General features: G+C 45.4%; 1 protein-coding gene across 1 annotated transcript in view; it reads right to left on the bottom strand.

Annotated features, from left to right (window-relative positions):
• Positions 1-15477, bottom strand: part of TRIL (TLR4 interactor with leucine rich repeats) — a 108084-nt gene that overhangs the window by 2357 nt on the left and 90250 nt on the right. The window contains 2 exon segments of the mRNA XM_013985740.2: positions 112-292; positions 1168-1249. The gene's annotated coding sequence lies outside the window, so the exon portion shown is untranslated.

Genomic DNA, 15477 nt, shown 5'->3' with positions numbered 1-15477 from the left:
CATGAAAGTTGCAAATTCCATGGAAGTAGCCAGATCCATTTTGCCTGATATGGATACTGAAAACCTGGGTGTTGGGGGGATTCTGACAGGAGCAGGAGGAAGAAACCTTACCTGGTGATCCTGAGCCTTGCAAGGCCGCTGTTATTACACCAGCAGTGGGTCCTTACATGCCGGCTTACTGCTCAATAGAATCAAGCTTTCAGTCTTCACCTGAAGTAATTCCCCTTCCAGCCAAGTGTTTCTCCTGGGTTATAACCACCCTGAGAGCCTAGACTGGTACTCTCATCAGTGCCTTAAATATATAAAGTACTCAATTAAAATGTATTAAACCATCCCGATGTTGGATACACATCAGGCGTGGAAAAGGACTGAAACCGTGCAAATGCAGAAAGCTGGCGTGGCACGTACAAAGAATCACCAGATGGCATCCATTTTCTAGGCTGGGGCTACTGATGATTCAAAGACCACCACGGGAATCAAAGCATGTCTCGTGTCAGCTGTGTGACCCAGAATTAGAAGAAGAGTCCGAAAACAAGAGTTGACTTCAAACCCCAGAAATCAGTTAATAAGATTCATCTGAAAAATGAAGTCAGGAGTTCCCACTGTGGTGCAATGGAATCTGAGGCATCTCTGCAGTGCCAGGACACAGATTAGATCCCTGGCTCAGCTGACTGGGATAAAGGATCCAGCGTCACCACAGCTGTGGCTCGGATCTAATCTCTGGCCTGAGAACTCCATTGCCGTGGGTGGCCAAAAAGAGGAGAAAAAAAGAAAAAGAAAAAAGAAGTCAGACTAACAATTTAGCATAAGAAAAATGGTGCATGTCTGGGAGTTCCCATCGTGGCTCAGCGGAAACAAATCTGACTAGTATCCACGAGGCCACAAGTTTGATCCCCAGCCTCGCTCAGTGGGTTAAGTAACCGGCATTGCCGTGAGCTGTGGTGTAGGTTGCAGACACAGCTCAGATCCCGAGTTGCTGTGGCTGTGGTGTAGGCTGGCAGCCGAGGCTCCAATTCAACCCCTAGCCTGGGAACCTCCATATGCCTTGGGTAAGGCCCTAAAGACCAAAAAAAAAAGTGCATGTCAGAGAGATTTGAAAAAATAGCAAAGGAGAGCATTTGCTGATCAACCTCCATATACAAACTAGGAAGCATCAGGATCACTTACTCAAAGGGGTCAGTTGTAGCTCTGGCGGCTTTGTGTGCGGCGGCAGCAGTTATACAAGCCAACCAAACGTTTGATGGCGCAGCTGTAGGAGAAAAGGCTACGTCAGAAGAAAGTAATGTGATGTGTTAAGTTTCACCTTAAATGACAGGATGCACCGCACGACACCACTGATGCAGGCTCGTGAAGGCAGCCCTGGTGATCGGGGACCAGCCACACTGGCGTCTCCTGGGAGCTGGTTGGAAATGCAGAATCTCAGGCCCCACCTGCGACCTAATGAACTGGAATCTTCATTTTGGTAAGAACCTCAAGTCACTGACAAGCAGTTAAGAGTTTGAAAAGCATTCCTTTCGACAGACCTCGTCCATCGGGTGGCTTTGGTCAGGAAAGAAAGTAACAGGCAAGGAACCAAAGGGTCTGAGAAGACCACGTGTTGTCACTGGCGCTGCTGATACAGGTTTCATTCATTCCTTAACCCACAGCTCCCGCTGCTTCCTTCCAATTCAGCTTTTCCTGCTCCTTTCCTCATCGCCACCCCAACGCTTCCCTGGAACTTTCCTTTCATACAATAACCCTATTTGGTTGTAACTTACGCCTCCAGGCTACATCAAGGGAAAATATTATCAATATTGATTGCTTCCTTTAAATTTTTTGTAATGCAGCCAACTCATTCTGCTGAGAAACAAAACCCACAAGAAGTTCAACAGCTAGTTAGCCCTTTTCTTGGGACTAGAATCCAACATTTAAGTTTACATCAGTTTACCATTTTTTTTAACTTTCAAATTATTTATTTATTATTTATTTATAATTGAAATATGTGTGACTTGTATAAATTGAAGGTGTAGCCATGCCGATGGGATGCCGGTATATATCGTGATATGACTGCCATTGTGTCGGAGTAGCCAGCACGGCTGTCACATCTCATTTCTTTTTTTGTGGTGGGAATAATTAAGATCTAGTCTCTTAGCAAGTGTGATGATTATAATTCAATATTGTTGTCTCGAATCACTCTGCTGGGCATTAGATCTGCAGGATTTTTTTTCTCGATGAGTTGCAAGTTTGGGGCCTTAAACTGATAGGGGTAGAGTAGGCACAGGTGGTTGTAAAAGCCCTAATAGGGGATCACAGATAAAGAGGGAAACCTGGGGGAGGTTGGGAGACCCCTGCAAGTTCAAGGAAGCCATGAGAACGAGGCAGGCTTGCTTGACTAGTCGAGGTGCGCAAATTGCCTCAAGACGTTGGGTGGGGTTGCGACGAGGCCTGCGTTCATTCAGATTCAGACCGTGGTCAAGAGTGAAAAACTTCTGGTCTCCGGAGGAGACAGTCTGGGGGGCGAGGGGATGTGCTTGGGTTATGGGATGGAAATCCTATGAATGATCATTATACAACTACAGATGTGATACATTCATTTGAGTAATAAAAAAATTAAATAAAAAAATAAAGAGTTTGAAGATAGCCCTTCAGCTGATTTGAATACACACCTTACCGGATACTGAGGAGGAGCTACTACTCCCGGAAAGGAAGAGGGGGGCCTTTCCAACCCCTGCTCCACTTGGATGATAAAACTGTGGCCCCCCTGGATCCTCAGGGTAGAGCTTCCTTGCCTGCCTGCTTGTATCTCTTACAAGCGTCCTATCCTGATAAATCTGTTTCTTACCTGTTACTTTGTCGCTGGCTAAATTCCTTCTGTGCAGAGGCATAAAGAACCTGAACATTAGTGCGTCCAGTTACAGGGTGAGCAATTCTTATTTAAAACCGTGGGTTTAAGTCCCAATCTGGCTCTGGGTTGGGTTCGAGTCCCAGCACGTGGGTGCAAGTCCCAGTCTGTGTTCGGGCTAAGTTCAGGCCGTTAGTGCTGTCAGTTTCAAAACCACATCTCTCTCCCACAACCGCAACCCCTGGCAGCCACCAGTTTACTCTCTGTTTTAAGGAGTTCGGCTTATTTAGAGTTCACCCATAAGTGAGATCATATGGAATTTGTCTGTCTTTGCCTGACTTCTCTCACTTAGCACGATGCCCTTGAGGTGCATCTGTGTATGTGGTTGCTAATACTCTACCACTTGCTCTACATACATGCACTTGTGAAAAATCTACTTTCCAGTAGAGATCAGAGAGTTTTCTGATAAAAGGAAATTGGGAAAGGCGCCACTATTTTAAATTGATCAGTTATCATGGCAGAAAAGCCTCCATTAAGTTCCCTGGATTGTTCGGAGCCACTAAGAGGAAGCTTAGAAAACACCAAATTTGGGGGTTCTCAAAGTGTGGTCTTGGCACCAGCCCCAGCAACGTCACCTGGGAACCTGTATGAAATGCAAGATCTCAGGCCCCACCTTAGGCTTTTTAAACCAGAAACTCTGACGGTGAGGCCGGCGATCTGTCTTGACAAGTCTCCAGGTGACCTTGATGCCTGCTGGAATTTTAAAATCACTGATAGAATCTAAGAACAGATTAACGCATCAGGAAGACGGATGAGGCCAAAGGAACCAAGGCACTTTGATATGAAAAACTAAAACATACAGCAAGTATTTCCAGCTCGGATTGTGACCCTCATCCTCAGGGCCAGTTTAGTCAAAGGCAAAACCTGAGCGATTCCTTTGTTCAAAGAGTCAGGGAGAAATACCTGTTTCCTAGGGTAATTTGAATTGGTTGCAAACATTCAAATATTCATTTATATGCGGATGTTTTCTCCAGCAGACACTGTTTCGTAATCAGCTAGCAGCCTAGAACAGATCTGAAAGGATCCTGGCAGATTCTCTGGTGTTGCTTCTCTCCTTTTAAGGTTTACGAAAGGTCTGCTCCCGGGGCACATATTTTATTCTTCTTAACTTATACTTTCCGATTACGAAGCACTTAATAATCAAAGAGAGTGGCTCTTCTGCATCCCAGAGTGCATTCGGCTCTTTTGGCTAATGGACAAATTTCCATCTCCCTTCTAAGTGTTCGTGGATCCTAAGGAGCATTTGTGCGCAAACAGCCCAGTCGCACAATTAGCCCCTGCCTGGTTCTCCCCAACCAGGAGCAGCCTAGACACAGGTCAGGACTACATGATTTTTATGCCCAGGAGTCAATTACACTAGCTAAGGCACTTAAGTAAAACACACTATGCTTCAATAGCTGCCTTTACAATTCAGGGGAAACCAACGTCTTAATCCCTGCAGTCTTGTTATCAAGTTAATCAAAATTTTCATATCAGAATGCATATTCAAGTTATGTCCCTTAGCACAGGCCAAGACCCTTCTTCCTCCCCTCTCGTCTGTTCTGCGGGCCACACAATGCCGTGTTATGAAAACTACCCTTTCAACCTGATAAAATATTTAAGCCCTGTGTCCTGATAGTGTTATGTAAGCAAATACCAAGGAAAGTCCAACCATTAGTGAACCCGATCAGGCTAGTCTCCAAGGACTGGGAAAACAATTCAGCTGCAGAGCTGACCTGCACAGCGAGATTGCAAAGGTGTGGACCCTGCAGGCTCAGAGCCCAGACACCCCACATCCTTCCTGAAAAGCTGTTCTCCACTTTGTCTCCTGTTACTTTAATTAGGTTCAAGAGGCACTGAATCTAGATGACTTCAGAAAAAAGTATCTGTGTCTACAGCATGGAAATCAGGGAGGGGGGGGAAAGGACGGGTGGTCTTGAATGCAGACAAACATATATGTTCATATAGAGAGAGATCGTTATGAGCTATATATATTGTCACATAAGATATATATATATATATCTTCATGATCTTTTTCTCAGCAAAAGAACTATAAGTTCCACTAAGAAGGGTTAGAGGAGCAGATAATTTTATGAGACCTTCTTCCCACTGGTGAACTTCCTCCTTGACTCAACCCCCTGGAGTCCCCGATTGATTATTGAAGGCCAACTCCCAAGTCTATACCACAGAACCTAATTACTCTCGGGATTTCCTGACCCCAGTTCCCACAGCCCTGGAGCGCCACAGCCGTCTGGGTCCTCCGCGGTGTCCCAGTCCCCAGCTCCGTGCCTGCACGTGCTCAGCAACAGTGTGCTCTGTGCATTAACAGATGGATACCTGGACACACAAAGTGGTTCCTTCTCCTTCCCCATCCCAGGCCAGCGCGGTGCCGTGGAGCCCTCGTACGTATTTTGTACGTGTTCACCCTTCTCTCTAACCCTCAGCTCTACTCTTGGTAAACCCTGGCCACTGTGCCTTCATGAGAAAACGTGAATCTGCCTCCTCTCTACCCATGCCCGCTGCCCTCCTGCAGAATCGCACTGTCTCTGAGCTGCGCAATGGCAACACCCTGCGAACCGGCCTCCCTGCTTCCATTCGTGTCTTTGCGTGGCCCAAACTGCCAACCCACATCCTTTTTAAAGCACAGACCTCCTCTCCCTCCCCCTCCTTCTCTCCCTCTCCTCCTCCTCCAGCCACACAGATACACACACACACACACTCCTGACCCAACTCAAACACCTTCCATGGCTCTTCACTGCGAAATAAGCAAAGTCCAGATTCAGTAGCTTGAGGCATCCAGACAGGATTCCACAATGTCACCTCAACCTCCCTTCCCTTCCATCCTGCTACATCCTCTCCATCCTCCTCCCCACCCCGCACCCCAGGGACGCGTTTCCCCAGACAAGGCTGCCCCTTCCACCGCCTGGCAGTTCCCTCTGCCAGGAATCCTTCTGCCCGCCCCTCCACCCCGAGTGAGGCTGCCTGTTCTTCCACAAAGCCTCTCCAAGAGATTGCCAGCTAAAATGCGTCCATTCCCTCTACTCCACTCTCATGGTGCTCGGCTTGCTCTTATCACAGCCCCTACTGCAATGTGCTGCATGTCAATATTTGTCTGTGCTGTCTCCCCACTCCGTGACAGCATCTGCAGGATCCGAGTTGTATTTCGCTCATTTCTATAATCCCATCTGGCTTAGCACGCGGTTTACTTAGCACTGAGGGAGCGCTAAGAGATGTGTTTGAATCTATACAATAACTTCACTAGTAATATCAGAGATAGACACATTCTCTCTCTCTCTCTCTCTCTCTCTCTCTCTCACATACACACACACACACAATTGGCCCAAATGCAAAATAAAAATTTTACCTAAGAACTCTGGAATCTACAAACAAGAATATTCTTCAGGAGTTCCGGCATGGCTTAGTGGTAAGGAACCTGACTAGTATCCATGAGGATTTGGGTTTGATCCTTGGCCTCACTCAGTGGGTTAAATGATCCCGTGTTGCCCTGAGCTGTGGTGTAGGTTGCAAAATGGCTTGGACCTGGCATTGCCATGGCTGTGGTGTCTGCCTGCAGCTGCAGCTCCAATTCCACCCCTAGCCTGGGAACTTCCATGTGCCACACCTGCGGCCCTTAAAAACAAACAAAAATTCTGTGGAACAGTGTGTGGCCTTTCGCCTTCACTTTTCTCCAACCTCCCCAGGCAGTTAGTAGCTTCGTCAGTCATGAGCAGAACATCTGACCTGCGGGCTCCCTGAAAAGCACGCGTAGATGGAAACGCACAGCACAGCTCCAGGCCATCCCCCTGGTGCTGGATGCTGCCTTGGAGCTGGGAGAGCCGTCTACCCCCAAGCGCCATGGAAGAGCTCCTGTCAACAGTCAAATCTGCATCCAACCCTAACCGGGCGAGCATCCCCTTGAGTCAATATGAGTCACCTTCTCAAATCAGCCATTTTCTGATACCTGCTCAATAGCTGGCCTCGGTCTAGCCATCTCTGCCAGATAAGCAGGTGAAATGTCCTTGTGGCTGGGAGGGGCTTCCTAAGTCTGCCCCCTTGGGTGAGACCCTCTTGTGACCCCACAGATGTGGCTGTGCTCAGAGCAGATGGCCGACGCGGCCTTGTGATCCGGGCATCCTGATCCGTTTACCCACAAGCTCAAACATTCGCCTACGTTTTCCTCAATTTAGCAAATAAACTCCTCATTCTAGACAATGGGCAAACCTCCAAGGTAATAAACTGCAGAAATGTGATTAAAACACCCCCCCAAATTACATGAAAATCCTCGGAGTAAAAAATAAAATCTAAAAAAAAAAAAAAAGACTTTTAGTCTAAAGGAAAGAAATAGACACTGGAGAGCTGAATGTGGAATTTTAAAATTACTAAATGTTAGACCAAAAATATTTGTTTTCATATTTTTCCTACTCCTATTTTGAGGTGGAGAAAATTATTTTTCTTCCAGATCATTTCCTCCCAAGAGCTTGTACTTGGCACCCAGAGTGGTTCTAATCCTTTGATTGGTAAGAGCTGCTGAAGAAAGTGTGTTTAATTAAATCCTATTTTCTGGAAATAAACAGGCTAGTTAGCTGCTATTCACAGCTCTTCAGCATCTCTCTTATCAGGTGAAGAAGGTGTGGGTTTGGCTCACTCTCCTCCGCCCTGATTCCAAATAGGAAAAAGTCTTCCTGGCCTTACCCTCAGGTTTTTCTCTTTTTTTCTTTTTTTTTTTCTTTTACTGGTTCTTTTCATGAATCTATAGGGTCAAGTTCCTGGAATCAGGGTGACATTTATTCATTTATTAAGTCAATCACCATAATTCAGATGAGCTACAAATTTTTTAATGACTTAGTTAAAAATCAGAGAAATAAATAAGATACAGCTCTTGCCTCAAGGCACAGTCCATCAGTAAGGATGGGCAGGTAGCCAGAGAGCAGGCTGACAGGTGATAACAGGGATGCACCCGGTGCTGGAGGCTGGAAGAGGCATGGCAGTCTGCCTGGTGGTTTTCACAAGGAGGGGCTGCTTGAGCACAGGTGACCTGCATGCAGAGTCCCAATGGGCACAGATTCCAAAGAAGGAGGATTCATGACAGAAATGCAAATCCGTACATCAGAATGGAAAAGGAAGACTTTATAGGTCGTGTCTTAACAACTAAACTTTCTTTAGACCTCTGTTTTGTGACAGATTATAGTTGCTAAAAGTGACAACAATATCTCCCATCCCACGTATCCCTCAGCAACGGACCTTGGCCCATCTCCCATTAAGAGGAGGAGTCTACAGCTACAGTCCTGGCATGTGGGAGGGCCCTGCGACCGCTTTCGCCAGGAGCATGGCATGGAAGAAACACTGAGGTTGTCCTAGGCATGGGTCTTCAGTCGCTTGGCTTCTTTCAAGTCTTACCTCTTGAAAGCCAGCCCCCAAGTAAGACGTGGGCTTCGCCATGACTCCATGAGCCCACCATGCTGAGCAGAGGCCCAGCCACATGGAGAGGCCCTGGAGGATGAGATGCCACAGGGAGAGAAAGAGAGAAGAAGGAGAAAGAGGAGGAGGAAGAGGAGGAGGAGAAGAAGGAAGAGGAGGAGAAGGGGAGAGAGGGGAGAAGGAAGAGGCAGAGGAGCAGGAGGGAGAGGAGGAGGAGGGGAGGAAGGGAGGGGGCAGGGAGGGAAGGGGCAGGGGGAGGGGGAGAGGAGCCCAGTATCCCAGTCCCAGAGGTTCCAGGCATGTGAATGAAGACACCTTCTTGGAAAGGATCCTGCAGCCCCAGCAGCCCCAGCTGACCTCCTAAGGATGGGTGATCAACTGCCCAGCCAATCCCTTCCCGAATGCCTGACCCCCAAAACTGTGAGCAAAATAAAATCGTTGGTTGAAGCCATTAGGTTTGGGGATGGTATTTTTGTGCAGTGAAACATTTACCAAAATACAGAGGATTTAAGGTGGATATACAATGCTAAGGGAAAGAGAATCCTGACATGCCTTAGAATGTCATCTTGTTAGCCCATAAATATGGAAATAAAAGAGAAACCCAAGTACCTTTGTGTTCTCTGCTGATTTGTGTGTTCCTATTCCACTTCTAGAACCGATCTTCTCCCTTTATGTAAGTCAGAGGCAGGCAATACAGCATAATAGTCCTTCCCGATGCTTAAAAGATCTTGGTAGAGCCTACGTGGGTGCTCTTTCCCGTGCCCACCCTCTAAGGAAGGAGCTGTTGCAGCGTTAGCCAGTCAAATAGTGGAGAAGACCCTGCCAGTCCATTTTTCATCTTTGCTATAAACTCCAAAGGTATGCTCACACACAGATTAATAGAGACTTGGCTATTCATCACTCATGTGACCTCAGAAGCATGATTGCCTGCTTCGAAGGCTTTTAAAATCTCCCAGAGAACACTGTACTATTTCATTGCACTACAGGGAAAGAGTCACTCAACTTGTTATGCATGGTTAATATGAGAGAGAGAAAACATCGGCTAAGGGCATTGAGTTTTCTGCTAACCAGGGACTAGTTGAGTCTTAGAAAGAGCAGAATAGGCTAGAATCACTTGCTGTATGACTATGGGTCCACACCTCCCACGAAACCCTCTGGGGGTACCTCAGAGCTTTCCCAAATGCCATGAATTCATCCTAAATGTTACGACTGGGAGAAGGTATATTGAACATCTCAGGCTTCTGTCTTCTTTCCTTGCTCGCTCCAGCTTGGAGGCCTGGATTCATGGACTCCAATTTCACTCCCACTTGGAAATTAGCAAATGGCAAGACTGACCAAAAAACTTGTCATCAGGCAGGACCTTTGTGAAATGGCTCTCTAATTAGCCATTTCATATTTTTGTTATTTCTTTCGCGATTCATGTTACAAATATGTTCCGTGGATGCCAGGCTGCTAGGATGCAGGGAGCCCTTGTCACTCAGCAGTAATTCAGTGAAATAATAAATAACTGCACCAGCAGCCACGCGGCCCCCATCAGTCCTCCCCCACACCCCCCAGGCCAGGCAGCCAGGCTCCCCACCCGGCACCCAGCTCGGTGGCAGGTGGGGGTGGGACACGAGGGGTCACCACAGACAAGGAAGGAGTCCCGCCCTCCCAGGAGTGGGCCCTGGCAGAGACACGAGGGCTGTGGGTATGGCACCCCTCTCAGAGGTCACCCAAGGACTGGGTGTAAAAAGCTGCCTTCTCCGAGGCGCTGTTATCACAGGCAGCACATCTCCTAAGTGACACTGCAGGAACGGGGGTCCCTAAGGGAAAGATGCCATTTCGTGCACGAAGCCAGATCAGCTGGAACTGGGAGGCAACGGCTGACATCTGCAGGACAGCCGGGACCAGGACCTTGCGCTCGGTCAGCTTGTAGGTGGGGTCCCCTCGCAGGCTCCCGCCAAGATTTCAGCCGGGTCCTAGCCCCACCCTGGCCCACAGTCATCGGCCTTATGGAGCATCTCAGGAAAGAAACAGTAACTTCCCCTCCGAGGCCCACCCTTCCTCGGCTGTGTTAGAAAAACAGTAGGGAAGTCTCAAAATATGACAGAGAAAGATGTCACTCAGGCGACCCTGGGCCAGCCAAACGCGGCCCGACACACCAGACCGTTGGTCAGCAGGAGATATCGCGGCTCCAACGCAGCGAGGCAGAGCGAATTCAGCCTTCTCCCCACCCCCCGGAGAGCTGGATTCTCACTCATGGCCAAGGGTTTTAATCCAGCCCATGGCTGGAGATGTCAAAGACAGAAGAAAACTCCATGGCAGCAACAGAATTTCTGCTCACCCAGGAACACTCAGAAACACACTTCTTCCTTCTAGAACCTTCTGTCCACGATGAACACAGGAGAGACTCTCACTTAGCTTATTTTTTGTACTCTTCTTGGCATAGCATCCGCAGGGAGTGGGTCTACAATGCTTTTGACTTTGTAGATTTCCAGATACTGTCAGTCTTCTGACCTGGGGGCTGCAGGCGAATGACAATGGAGATGGCCATTGAAAAATCACCTCTCATGTGACAGGAAATGAGCAGAAAGGGGAGCGTGGAGGAGAGCAATTCCCTTATTCCTTCAGGGCCCTCGGGATGAGATACAGAAAAAAGGCAGAGAGTGAAACGTCCTCAGTCATTTTTCTTTTTGCTCTCTTGATTTTTTAAAGAAATCATTGTGTGATTTGGGCATCTGCAAAACAATAATTCTTTTGAAAATCTCCTTATAGCCATCACGTATCATTTCTAAATAAAGAAGAGGTTTTGCTTCATCAGAGCTGCTTGCATGACAAGGTAATTGATTTTAGAAATAGGTCTTTTTTTTCTTACAGCCATACGAAGTTTCACTGAAATCTTAAATTGTTAGCATTTTCTGATTATTTGGTGTAAGTTTGCTGAATGCTGTGCTTTCTTTCTATGCAGGAAGACTGTCTCATTCTCAGATTCATGAGGAATGCAAGCAAAACCTATATGTTCCACGATTTCTTTTCCTGACACGCCCAACATTAAAGAAACAGAATTTACTTTAGAACTAAACACTTTAGAAAGAAGGTCCGTGGAACAAGCTAGGAAAAGAGAAAAATGATGTGGCGACAAATGGCTTCTTGACTGTTTGCATGGAGTTTACGAAATTGGCCCTTTCTGGGGAGAGCTGAGGCACAAAGTCACTGTTTTAAAATTGCATTTCAAACCAGGAGTTCCCGTCGTGGCACAGTGGTTAACAAATCCGACTAGGAACCATGAGGTTGCAGGTTCGATCCCTGGCCTCGCTCAGTGGGTTAAGGATCCGGCATTGCTGTGAGCTGTGGTGTAGGTCGCAGACGCACCTTGGATCCCACGTTGCTGTGGCTCTGGCGTAGGCTGGCAGCTGTAGCTCTGATTAGACCCCTAGCCTGGGAACCTCATATGCCAAAAAAGCGGGCCTAGAAAAGGAAAAAAGACAAAAGACAAAACAAAACAAAAAACTTACTAAAGAGCAGGTAATTCTTTTATTTTCCTAAAAGAGCCACTGGATTGCATCTTCTAGAGGACAAACTGCATCCTTCTTTTTCTTTTTTTTTCTTTGTCTTTTCCATACCCGAGGCATATGGAAGTTGCCAGGCTAGGGGTCAAATAGGAGCTGCAGCTGCCGGCCTACACCACAATCACAGCAACGCCAGATCTGAGCCACATTTGCGACACATCGCAGCTCACGGCAACGCCGGTTTCTTGACCCACTGAGCAAGGCCAGGGATTGAACCTGCCACCTCATGGATACTAGTCAGGTTCATTACTGCTGAACCACAACAGGAACTACGAAATTGCACCCTTGTTCATTCTTGTGTGAGCCCCCTCTGTGCGGTGCCAGACATCATAGGTTTTTGACAAAAGGGTTGCTGTTAGTATTGCATTACATGTGATAGTATTATAATGCACATAATACTGCACTCCTTACCTGCAAATAAGGCTGTTTCTTACAAATGGAAGTTATCAATAGGTCTTTCTGTCAAACCCACTTGGATGTAAGTCTGTGAGTAGGGTTTCTTTTTATATCAAAAAGTATTACAGCTGCATGCTATTCAGGCTTTGAACTAAATTTCTTCCCTTGATTAACCTATCAGATGAACAGGTTGTGCAACTTCAGATTTAATTAGCCAAATTTAAAGAAGTAGGACCACATCAAATGAATAGTACTCAAATACACTACATCCGAAAAACTGAGATTATTATACATATTTTGCTTCTTTTGACCGTTTACTATTGGATTAGAATACATTAACATTCTCTTGGAGTTCCCATCATAGCGCAGTGGAAACTAATCTGACTAGGAACCACGAGGCTGTGAGTTCAATCCCTGGCCTAGCTCAGTGGGTTAAGGATCCAGCGTTGTCAAAGTGAGCTGTGGTGTGGGTCACAGAAGCGGCTTGGATCTGGGGTTGCTCTGGCTCTGGGGTAGGCTGGCGGCTACAGCTCCAATTAGAACCCTAGCCCGGGAACCTCCATATGCCGCGGGTGTGGCCCTAAAAAGGACAAAAAGACAAAAAATTCTCTTTTCATCATAATCAAATTAAATAAATCTAATATGAAATGTCATTTTCCCGCAAAGTATTCTTATGGTGTAACATTCTTTACACTCATCACGTTGTAGTTGGTATTGTTTGCTGCTGACATTGAATTATATTCATTAAATAGAGGTATCAATTTTGCAAAGAAAGAACATGGGGATACAAAAAAGAATGAGATGTTATTCACGGTTTCATTGTCAGCCAACTACGCTGATATTCAAAGAGAAAGAAAAGGGGTGTGTGTGTGTGTGTGTGTGTGTGTGTGTGTGTGTATCATGCACACAGAATAAGCCACAGAATGGAAACACTGCATCTGTACAATCATGACACAGAGTAGTTTCCTATAACTGCAACCAATTTTGAAAAACAAAGCAGGGATTTACTTCTGTAAATAAGACCCTTCTTTAAATTCACCATGAATTAAGATAGTGGAAAGAAGGACATGTCATATCCCAAAGCAGAAGCTTTCTGCACTCCCAGTGTTTCCTTTTTCCCCTGCTGCTCTGTCTTCTTGTGGCCTCTTCCTCTCTCTCTCCTTCTGTCTCACACACAGGATTATAGCAGCTAGAAATTTACCAAAAACATAGCAGTAGTGAAAAAAAATAATGAAGATATTCACTCACTTAACTCTAAAAACAGCCTGAATGATGAACCAGAAAAGTCTAGCTTCAGACTTGTGGCTCCAGCCTGTGGGGCTTTTGCAGGTTTCACTGTGTGAAGTCAGAGGTCTGTCATGTATGAAACACAGGAACACGAAGTTACTTAGAAAACAGCATCTTGATTCCAGACCTTGCCCAACAATTGAAGAGAAATGCAGCTCTTCTTGAATTGGAGACTCATAAATGGGACAGACCCAAGATTCCCTGTCATACCTGAATCTTTTTTTTTTTTTTTTTTTTTTTTGTCTTTTTTAGCTATTTCTTGGGCCGCTCCCGAGGCATATGGAGGTTCCCAGGCTAGGGGTCGAATCGGAGCTGCAGCTGCCAGCCTATGCCAGAGCCACAGCAACGCGGGATCCGAGCCACATCTGCAACCTACACCACAGCTCACGGCAACGCCAGATCCTTAACCCACTGAGCAAGGGCAGGGACCGAACCCGCAACCTCATGGCTCCTAGTCGGATTCGTTAACCACTGCGCCACGACGGGAACTCCATACCTGAATCTTATTTTTATTTTTGATGTTAGCTGATAAAGTCCAAATTGTTATCTAAACATCAGAGGAAAGTTAATCAGAAAAGTCCAAGAGAATTGAACATATTTCACATATGAAGTTTGTTGAGAAGCATGATGTTTTTCTCTCTCTTTTGTTTCTTTTATTTAAAAAATGTTAGCATCATCAAGTCAGGCGTTCCAGCGTAAATTCCCATCCTCCGAAACATCTCATTAAGGAAAAACAACCTTTCTTTGTATTGGAATTCACCCTTTTTTTTTTTTTTGGAAGTGGGGAGAAAGGGCAGTGCTTCTCAGAAGCTGTGCTTTTGGGCAGCTTACTTTAAAATGTACGTGGGAGAAGTTTCTAGACTCTGCCTTTCCACACCTAATAACTCACCGTGCAAGCCTTCATGCCTGTACTTATCAAGGTCAGGAATAATGTTTTTGGATTCTTTCAAGGTCTTCATGGCAGCTACTTCCTCTGAAACAGACCACCTCTTTCATTAGGAGTATTTATGGGAAATAATATATTTGTACAGTTGAAAGCATCACCTGTTTTGCTAAGTCCGTTCTTGTCTGAATGTAAATAGACTGTTAGAGGGTTTACTCCACAACACTTGCTAATGGAAAGGACTAATCAAAACTTTTCTACAGCAGTAAATTTTTATATATTTTTTAACCACTGGATTCCAATTAAATGTATGCAATATAGCAAGCTTTGATTAAAAAAATTTTAAAAGAGATTATGTATACAGCCCTGTGGAAAACAAGGCAGCCTAGGTATGCAGGCACTTGTACATTCTTAATAGAAGTCTTTACCTGAAGGTAAAACCCAATAAAGTGGACCCTATAATGTGCTGTGGCCTCTATGTTGATTTACCTGTGTTACCCCATCAGCAGAAAGCAACTTTACCAGGTACACACCGCGCTTATATATTTAGGGCATATAAAAATGCATATAAAAGATCCTTTTTTCTTTTTATAAAGAAGGACTGAATTTCATTAGGGAACTTTTTTTTTTCTTTAAAAAGTTCTTTGTTAAGCATGGGATATACCAATTGCAAATAAAGGAATTTATGGCACTGTGCTGATGTTTATAAAGGGAGGGAAAATCCTTAATGTGAGCCTACAATTTCAAAGACAAAAAAAAAAAAAAAAAGCATAAATACAAGCTTTGGCCTTACTCAAATATACACTAGCAATATCTTTCAAAGAGTCTCCTTGATTTCACTGAGATATAAATATTTTTCTAAATGACTCAAAAAGATGTGATTTTATGTAATTGAAGTCTATGAGGAGAGGTCTGGGAACAGACGGCTAAAAATCATTTGGGTTTTTTTGTGGGGGGAAATCCCAATTTTTTTTCTCATCTGAGCATATTTAAACACAGCATCTTTGCACATTTCCTGTAAAAATTTCACAGACCTTTCATAGGTAGGATTCTGTCTCCTATATTTAAGTTTCAGGATTAGT

This window comes from Sus scrofa, chromosome 18 (genome assembly GCF_000003025.6).
Source record: "Sus scrofa isolate TJ Tabasco breed Duroc chromosome 18, Sscrofa11.1, whole genome shotgun sequence".
In the NCBI taxonomy this organism is placed as follows: Eukaryota; Metazoa; Chordata; class Mammalia; order Artiodactyla; family Suidae; genus Sus; species Sus scrofa.
This window is presented reverse-complemented; position numbering and strand designations above follow the sequence as displayed.